The following is a 10,262-nucleotide window of genomic DNA, read 5'->3' as shown; positions in this document are numbered from 1 at the left end:
GTAAGCTCTGAGCATGTACATCTGACCTGTATCCTGAAGCAAAATGAGCTTAGTTTGAAAAAAACACAGTGATTGTGACATGCCGTGGGATGGGCGGGTCAGGGTCAGTGGCACATGTCACTTGCTTTCTTGGCACTTTGTGTCAGGTCTTTTGAAATAGACCGTTACTTGCCTCCACCTACTCATTGAGGAGCCTGTTATAATTACAGACATTTGTCAAATTGGCTTCTTTGCACCTCATGGTTTCCTTACATTGTCAGATGTTTTATTAATTTCCTGGAATTAGAGTGAATTTAGAATAAAGGCTACAAAGGAAAGTTCCAACAAAGCTTGTAAGCTACAGAAAGTGTTATGACTGCTCTGGGTTATTTAGATTTATGTATTTTTGTTTTATATGTATGATTGCTTTCCCTGCATATGTACCACATACGTTCCTGGTACCCACAGAGACCAGAAGAGGGTGTCAGATCCCCTGGAACTGGAGTTACTGGGAACTGAACCCTAGTCTTCAGTAAGAGCAACAAGTGCTCTTAACCATCTTCTGTCCCCTGCTCAGGGTTTTAAAAGGTGGAGAAATATCAAGGTGGGTTAAAATTAAGAGACACCATGGGCCTTCACATGGAGGCCGCTACAGCACCACACAGCTTACAGGCTGCATTGGCTCATCGCTGTCCTGGAACTTTAGAAATAAATTGTCAGTTTTTAGATTTCATGCCTCCTACTACAGTGCCAGGATGACACACATCTCTGCTCTTACCTCTTGGTTTTGGACAGTGCAGTCTGCCCCCACCTGTCTCACTGTTATTATTAGGAAAGGCATAATTCTTCATTTTCCATTGAAACTGTACTGTGGCTTCTTAGGGACACATAGCTCTTTTTTCTATTATGAGTTTGGAGTCTCTTAAGAAAGAAAGTATTTGTGAGAGTCTCAGCCCCAGACTTATGTTCTAAGGCTGGTGTGGGTGGTTTTCTCACAGCAGAGTAACACGAATCCTTTTCTCTTCTCTCCAGGAGTATCTGTAATGACTTCTTCACAGCCTCTACCGAATTGTTCATCTACTAAATGGTTAACAAACCAATACCTTTAAAATCGTACCCAAACCAGGAAATTACAAGCATACTGCAATCAAATCTAAGCTGTTGCCACTTACCACTAACGAAACTCACTGTTTGAGCCCGATCCAGCATTTGTCAGCAGTGAAGGGACTGAAGGACGGAGACTGTGCTGGGGTGAGAACATGCCCCGCTGAGTCCCAGCTCTGTGGGGATGTGTCAGGGAGACTCGGGGGCTGTTCTGTCCCTTCTCTGCTCCAACTCAGCACTTCCCGCTCCTTTATCTGCTGCTGCCAGGTGTCAGTAAAGCTGTCAAGGGTCAGCACGGCCCAGGCTTACCAGCTGGCTGGATAGGTCAGGTCAGGTCTTCCCAGCTCAGCTCCTGTTAGGGGTTGAGGTACTAAAACTGGGGAAGTGGATATGTCCACCTCATCCATTGTGACGAGACTCTGACCTTCAGGAACTGGCTCTCCATTTAAACATCCCATTCTTGTTTGTTGCACATTACCTGAAGTATATGTGTTTGTGACAGTCTGTTGTGACTGCTGTCCACAGTGCCTTTTTGACGACTACACTGAGCCTCTTGCCAAGAAGCAATGCTTTCTTTGTGAATACCACTGAGAGCATCTAGTAGTCACAGCTGTTCCAGAGGCTGAGGCTAGAAGATCCCTGAGTCCAGGAGTTTGAGGCCAGCCTAGGCTACATAGTGAGGACCCCCTATTCTCCATAAAGACCCCTTGAGATCCTAGAGTTGAATGTCACATAGATCTTTGAGGATAAATCTTTTCTTGTTTACATAGCACAATGCAAGGAAATTTCACTTTTTAAATTTTAGAGAGATCCCCTTTTGAATAAATTTAGCCTACAGATCTTAAATCGTGGACCAGCTCCTGTCATGAAAAGGGAAATGTTAGGATCTGAGGCTTCAGAACTCATGGGACAGAGACTGTTGGAGAATGCTGTGAGCTGGTGGAACATGCTGAAAGGGATGGGATGGTAGGTAAGAAGAGCTCCTGAGCACGTGGGCCATTATTCTCATTCAGATCCTAATGTCACCGAGCAGGGAAGTGGCAAAGGAGATCTGTGTGGAACTCAGCTCCCTTCTGCAGGGCCTGGCTGTACCCAGAGCTCCACACAGCTGAGCCCCAACTGCCTTCCTGGGATTCAGATTAAACTTGACCTACTCGATGAGAATGTAACTTGCCTTATTGAATGTATAGCCATCTTTGCTGAATAACCTGTTCCATTGTTGAGGCTGTCTGAAGGGTATTGTCTCTACTAAAGCATGAGGTGTCAAGAACAAATCATTGGCCTATTTAGTAAATAGTTGCTTAAGTAGCAGTTGTCATAGACTAATCATCAAATGTTTTGCACAAAATTGCAGTGTAGAGCTTGCACTTACTATATTAAATTATAAATCATAACTTCTAGTTAAGCTAGAATACTTACACACTATACTGATCTTCAAAATAAATATATTTCACAAATTATTCTGAGTGTTAATTTCAACCTCAGATATGGAGAAAAATCCCTTACAAAGTTTCTCTATAATTCCATTTTTCATTTTATCCTTCAAAGATGATATTGCTAACTCTGGTCATCATGCTGCCATATCGAATTCTTATCCCAGGAAACTTCTCAGACTTCACGTTCTGCTCTGGGAGTTTACGTGATGGCTGTGGTGCCATGTCTCACCTTGGAGCCTGGAGCTGTTCACTAATCACAGGCCTGAAGCAACCAAGAGTTCGAATCACTGCCGTGATCATCCTGTGGCTGTGTGACCAGACAAGCTGGGCTTTGCTGCTCTGGTTCACACCATCTCACTGCTGAAACGCAGAGAGAGCTACACAGAGCAAATGCTTCTCAGTCTGAGACTGAAATGGGGCGGAAGAAGGGCCGCCTGGCCGGGCTTCCCACCTGTGGCCAGCAGGGTGCCCAGTTGCCTAGCTAGGGCTTGCTGGTGCTTCTCACAGCTCCATGAAGACTGGCAGACTGTGCCAGGGAAAATACGAATGCTTTTACCAGTGCTTTTGAAATTTTGTTTCATTTTAAATTTTTTATATTCTTGAGTAAGACTAGCCATTCCTAGATTCTCACTTTTCTAATAGGCTAATGTTCCAAAGAGCAGAGTGGGTCAGAGAAGGAAAAGCCAGTTTGATCACAGCATAATTGTCACTGTGCAATTCAGATCTCTGAGAGTGTCACCAACAGGTGCCACATAAAGTATGCAGGGTCCACCTGCCCTTGATCTCATGTAAGTGGAGCACAGGTGTCTGTTGGGGATGGACACCTGGCTTTCTTTGTTTCCCAGCTCCTTTGGTGTCTAGAGGACTCTGATGACCCAACTTGTGGGCTGATGCTGTCCCTGGGGCAGCCCCCAAGCGTTCCCATTCCATCTGCTGGCAGGATGTAAAAGGATACGGGCTGCCTCTGGAGCACATGACCCTCAGCGCTAATTTCATCGTGAGGTTAATTCTGGAGGAACTGTCTCAGGCACTGCAGGAGTAAACAGTAAACTCCACAGTGCAGGGAACAGGGAAAAGCTTCAGACCAGACAGCAGGGAGTCTAGGTATGGTTTGCTGCACTGGCTGGGCCATGTATCTGGTCTCTGTCCTCAGCACCTCAGGAAAGAAAATGCCTGGCGGAAGAGCATCTTCAGACACAACAGGACTGATGCCCATATGAAATCACAGAGCTGGCAGCATGCACAGGACCTGTACAGCTTCAAAGCAGACAATCCCAGCACTGAAGGAGTGGAGGACACAAAGTCCCACCCCTAACCAAAAAGCTATTTGCAATTGATACCTGCTGGGGAAGGGAAAATTCATTTTCTCCAATGGAGTGTCATTGAATATCTCAACCACACTCCAGGGTAAGCCCTATGTTCAAGAGTAGCTGGCTGACACAAAATGAACTCTGTGGTTTTTTTGTGCACTTTTTGTCTTACTGATTTTTTTGGTGGGGGGATCTGTTTTGGTTTTTTAGGGTTTTTTTTTTTTTAATTGGTTTCTTGTTTTTATTTTTGTTTTGGAGAGAAAGAGAAGGAATGTGAAGTTTGGTGGGTAGTGAAATGGGGGGGCACTGAGAGGACATGCAGAAGGGAAGAATACAATCAAAATATATTGTATAACAGTTTTTAACTACAAAATTTAATGGGTGGCAGTGGTGCATGCCTTTAATTCCAGTGCTCAGGAGGCAGAGGCAGGCAGATCCCTGAGTCTTGGCCAACCTGGTCTACAGAGTGAGTTCCAGGACAGTCAGGGCTACACAGAAACCCTGTCTCGAAAAAACAAAATAAATAAGTAAAAACAAAATAAATTAAAAAAAAATACTATGACAAAAAGGGAAAGACCTGATGGGTAGGAATGTGCCCTCTTTATTAATTATTAGTGGGACTAGAGAGGACGTAGGAGAGAGTAACTGCAAGTTTTTAATTCTTAAAATAATTTTATGTGTGTGGGTATTTTGCCTGTGAGTATGTCTGTGTACCACACTTACGCAGGACTCTTGGGTGCCATAAGAGGATGGAGGGTCCCCTGGAACTAGAGTTACAGGCAGTTGCAGCCTGCCACGTGGGTGCTGGGACTCAAATCTGGGCCCTCCGGAAGAGCAGCCATAGGTTCCAGCCCCGTAGGTTCAATGCACAGATAGAACGTACTACTAATAATAGGTCAGGTGCAGAGTGCACCTGTTGGAACCTTGCCAAACCCAACATCCACTACGTTTTCAGAACCACATAATGTTCATGTGATACCATCTGTGACAGTTGAGGCCCCCAGAGTTTTAAGGAGTGCTCTAGTTTGCTATTTTACTGTTTGTCGGGAGTAGCCTTAGATGCAGTGAGACTGTAGAAATGGGCGTAGGATGACCTTTGACCTGCTCCACTTGCACGCCTACCACTAGACTATCTGTACATCAAGCTGAGCCATTGCTTTATCACATAGATGTTCAGTGTAAGCCATGGTATGCATGTCTACTGAGGGTGGGAAGTGGTAGATGGGGAAGTGCCCCACATACACATGCCCACCAGACAGTTACTCAAGCCAGATCTTCCTGAAAGCTGGAAGCCAAACACGGCCTGGTGTCCTGGGCCTTTAAAACACAGGATAAAGCTGGGCATTGTGACACACCCCTTTAATGCCAGTACTCGGGAGGCAGAGGCAGGAATTAGAAGGGAACTAGCAAACTGGAAAATATTTTCAATGTATGTGGTAAAGAATTATATTATTAAGTGAGAATTATAATGATGAGGGGAGGAAGTTCAAACCTCTCAAATCAGTGAAAGATATGGACCACTCACAAAAGGAAAACCAGTGACCTATCAACACATAAAAACAATTTAGTTTTATAAGCAATAAAAGTACATGTCAGAGTAACTTATAAAATAATCAGGAACATTGTAGTAAGATAAGCCAAAAATTAGTAAATGCCACTCAATGCTAGTGAGGTTTTGCTGGTGGGTAAGAATCAACACAATTTGGGCCGGGCGGTGGTGGTGCACGCCTTTAATCCCAGCACCTGGGAGGCAGAGGCAGGCAGATCTCTGTGAATCTGAGGCCAGCCTGGTCTACAAAGTGAGTTCCAGGAAAGGCGCAAAGCTACACAGAGAAACCCTGTCTCGAAAAACGAAAAAAAAAAAAAAAATGGTACAATTTGACGTTGAGTCAAAGGCTATTAATCAAGAGACTCTGCGGCCAATAGTACATCTGAAGGAAAGTATCACAGAAGAGCAGGGAGATTTTCCATAAGAATGTTACTGCATAGTTTGTGGGTGAAGCTGGGGCCTTTTGCCTGCGAGGCAAGCCCTTCACCACCTGGCTACACCCCACCCCACACCTCACACATTTCATTTTCAGGAGTGGATATTCTATATAGGAAGCTAGGTAAGTCCTGGAGTTGTCATTATGAGAGGCTTTTTTTAAAATTTTAACTTTATGTGTGTTGGTACAAAGGTGTCAGCCCCTGAAACTGGAGTTAGAGACAGTTGTGAGCTGCTGTGTGGGGCTGGGAATTGAACCTGGGTCCTCTGGAAGAACAGCCAGTGCTCTTAACCACTGAGCCATCTCTCCAGCCCCAGTATGGGAGGCTTCTTAATCATATTAAAAAACTAGTCGCATATTTCAAAGATACTTGCAGAGGACCCAAGTTCAATTCCCTGCACCCACACTCAGCAACTCACAACTGCTTGTTCCAGAGGATCTGGTGTCCTCCTTGTCTCTGTGGGTGCACGTGCATGCACACACACACACACACACACACACACACACACACACACACACACCGCCCCCCCAGAGGAGCTTGGGAAGAGAGACCGAAAAACCATACCTCTGTTTTCTGGAGGGCAGTTTAAATACCCTGTGGGAGTGGTCTTGAGCACCTCTAGGGGAGGGGCCGCATTTGGCAAGCTTTCTGAGATGATGCAGGGTTTGGGGAGGGAGAAATGGGGGAGGGGGATTGAGGCAGAACTTCCACCAGAACATGAACCTTTTAAAAAGAAAATTATAGGCCGGCCGGCAGTGGCGCACGCCTTTAATCCCAGCACTCAAGAGGCAGAGCCAGGCAGATCTCTGTGAGTTCAAGGCCAGCCTGGTCTACAGAGCGAGATCCAGGAGAGGCACCAAAACTACACAGAGAAACCCTGTCTAGAAAAAAAAAAATTATAATACAATATACACCTATCACCCCCACCTCAACATGTGTGTATGTATATCCTTGAATAGAATTAATTCTGAAAAAATATTATAAAAGGTCTTTTTTCTGGGTGATGAGATTAAAGGTGATTTATAATATTTCTGTCCTATGCTGTTATTCTCCAATAAACATATTTTTACAAATGGAGGGAGGGGGTGTTGCCCATGATCCTTTTTGGTGCTGGGGATGGAAGCAGGGCCTTGAATGTGCTAAAACCCACACTCTACCTGTAAGCTACCCTCGGCTCTATGGGTCTTTTCAAAGCTCCAGTTCGTACAGGTGAACCAGAGCTCCGTTTCCGGCCTGAGCAGCCAGCCACCCTCACACCAGGAATTCACTGCCAGTGCTCCTGCACGCAGATAGGGGAAAAAAAGCAGAGCCGGAATTCAGGGGAGTCCTGATGTTCTCAGCAGACAGGAAATGAAGAAGCTCTGGAGTTGGCTGTGCCTCAGGCTGGAGCTGGGCTGGAGTCCAGGTCCCCCTGGCCCTGCTTTTGAAGAGGAGCTTCACCAGACTCTGCAGATCTCTGGTCAGGACAGTTAAAACCCAGGGTTACGGCTTCCAGATGCAGAGGCCAGAAGCCAGGGCCCAGGGACAGACCTCCCCAGCCTCATGGCTACAGAGCTGAAATCTAGAGTGGTGTGTAATTTGTAAAACCAAACCAAACACCCACAACAAGACCCTATATCTTATATATATTTAAAAAATAACCAAATGACATGTACATAATCTATGAACAAGGCAACCTAGCGAGAGGATGTTTCGTTAGTGGACATGGCTCAGTTGCCGGTTTCCCACTGGAGCTGGTGCGCGCCTCATTGCTTCAAAAATCATCGACTATGTGTCCGAAAACAGACCCACGTCCCTTTATGCTCGCTGTTCTCATTAAAATTGGCCGTCTGCCTGCCCTCTACTAGTCATAGCGGGAGCAGCGTGTCGCGTGGTGGTGGTGCTTCTCCCCCCTCCCCCACTCCTTTAGGTCACCCAGCCACATGGCTGCTCCCCTGACTTCTGCCTGAAAAGCTTTGGTCTCTTGCACCTGGTTGTGAGCACAACTCTAATAACTCCCATTTCTCAGAGAGGTAAGTAGCCTGCCCACTGGCCCAGAGCAAATGGGAGCAGAGTGTGGGTCATGCAAGACCCTGTGTTGGTGCAGGAGGGGCTGCTGCCCCGTGGTCCTAGCTGCTGCCCCGTGGTCCTAGCTGCTGCCCCGTGGTCCTAGCTGCTGCCCGTGGTCCTAGCTGCTGCCCCGTGGTCCTAGCTGCTGCCCCGTGGTCCTAGCTGCTGCCCGTGGTCCTAGCTGCTGCCCCGTGGTCCTAGCTGCTCCCTGCTGGGACTCCACTGTCCCTCTGCAGCATTCCTGTGAACAGAAGTGACCCCTCTTGGAAAAGCAGCCCCCTTGTCTTCTTATTTTGTCCAGCAAGGTCCTCTCTTGCCCCACAGCCATCTCTGCTCCTTCATACTCAGGTAGCCTGTGACCCCCAATGACAAGCAGGACAATGGGACACCATGGAAGGCTCATAACAACACATTGCTTAACCAGTTTCAGTCTGGAAGAAGGAAGGATAAGTAAGAGGGGACATGGGAGGGAGTAAGCAGGTCAGTAAGGAAGGGTTGGGCCCTGGATCCACTCCAGCAGTGGAGGTGTGAACAGCAGAATTGAATGACAGGTCAAGAGGAGATGAAGAGATAGATAAAACATGACTGCAGATGCACACTACGCCCACGGTGCTACACCCATGGTGCTCCGCCCATCCTACAGTCGCCTTGCACAAGCACCCATCTCCTGGTTTTGCATAAAACTCCAAAATGTTCAGGGGTGTTTGCAGACAGGAGATCTGGGTGGTGCACAATCTTTCCCTTGACCAGAGGTGGTCTACAACCTGTGCACGAATGATAAACTAAGCTTAGCCTTGGCCCAAGGTTTTCCTCTGTTCTAGGTGAGAGGATGACATGGTTGCAGCCATCTTAGAGAAGGGTCAGACTGGGGGCAGCATGCCCTGGGAAACCCACCAGAGGATGTGCTGCCCCTCCATCCTTAGGCCCTGGGAAACCCACCAGAGGATGTGCTGCCCCTAGACCCAGACAATTGAGATCACATAAAAAGTGAGTTCCAGACATTTCCTGTCATCACCTAAAGGACATGATAGATTGTATGCCATAGCTGTCAGAGGGAGCAAGTTTCCTGCAGATAAGAAATGGGGTGTCTAATTGTCAGAGAAGATGGGTCTGCTGATGATATAGATGTGATGACATAAACTGCTAGAGGAGATGGCCATTTCCTTGCAGCTGCAACTCTCCAATCAGTTCAAACCAAGCGTCTCTAACCTGAATTAAGCACCAATCCTGAGCTTGTAACTACATAGAGTTGGAATTCCCCCAGACCCCCTACCCTAACCATTACAGAAACCCTGCTTCATTGCTACTCAGGGTCTCTCCTGCTCAGCTGCTGCATCAGATGGATGGAGAGACCCGGGTTTAAACTCATAAATAAAAAGACTCTGTTTTTGCGTTCGGATCTGTCTCTTGGTGATCTTGGGGGTACTCTGGGTACAATACTAGGGAAGGGACTCTACAGTCAGAAGTGATGTGACCAGTGAGGATATCTCATTGAGCCAGTGTTTGTGGTACGGGCAGCAGAGTTAGTCAGAATCTGAGATCAGTTGTAATGAGAATAGTTTTTCACTGTTTACACCAAGGTGGAAGCTACTCAATGTGAAGGCTGCCATTTGGGGTCAAAACACAACAGGATGCTGTTCTGGTGGAAACTCCACCTCAGCCCCTGGCACCCTGGCATCCATATACCTAAGAGTCTGGAATGTTCTGGTGAAAGATCCACTTCAACTCCCCTCCCTCATCTCTTTCCCCAAACCTGCCCCCTCAAAGCCTGCCAAACACAGTTCCTCCCCCAGAGATGCTCAAGACCACTCCCATAGGGTATTTAAACTGTATCTGAGAAAACAGATACTTGGTTTTCCTGTCTCTTGTCCCTGTCTCCTCTCTGTGGGGCTGGAGAATCACCCAGGAATGTTTTACCCATTAATCGGGCCTTTTTCTAATTCGGTCTGATTTTGTCTGATTTGGATTGCTGCATTGGTGGAGAGGCCTATTGGGGCGCAAACACTTTTCAGGTGCTGCCCCATGTGGGGCCTAGCAGGCCAGCTCATCTTTCTAAGAGCAAGTTCTTAGCTAAACATCCTTTAAAAAATCCATTCCCACCAACAACCCCCATAAGTTGTGATAGGACAGATGCCTCACCACTGTCTGGGGCAAAACTCTCCCCACAAGCTTTCAGAATTTTAAAACCCAGACCTGGGTGGGTAGAACCTGGGGAGAAGGGGGCTAACTGACTTCTGTTGGAATGCAGGGTTTCTGCCTGGGGCATAGGCATGGAAGTGGGAGATGCATCCAGGATGGGGTCATGGTGCTCTCAGCATCCAGCTTTTCCCCACTGGAGACTTGCTCGTCCTGTGGCTTCTCTCCTGCTCCTCTGTTTTTGGTGGGACTGGCAATTAAC

Source organism: Peromyscus eremicus, chromosome 8a, assembly GCF_949786415.1.
Source record: "Peromyscus eremicus chromosome 8a, PerEre_H2_v1, whole genome shotgun sequence".
NCBI lineage: Eukaryota > Metazoa > Chordata > Mammalia > Rodentia > Cricetidae > Peromyscus > Peromyscus eremicus.
This window is presented reverse-complemented; position numbering follows the sequence as displayed.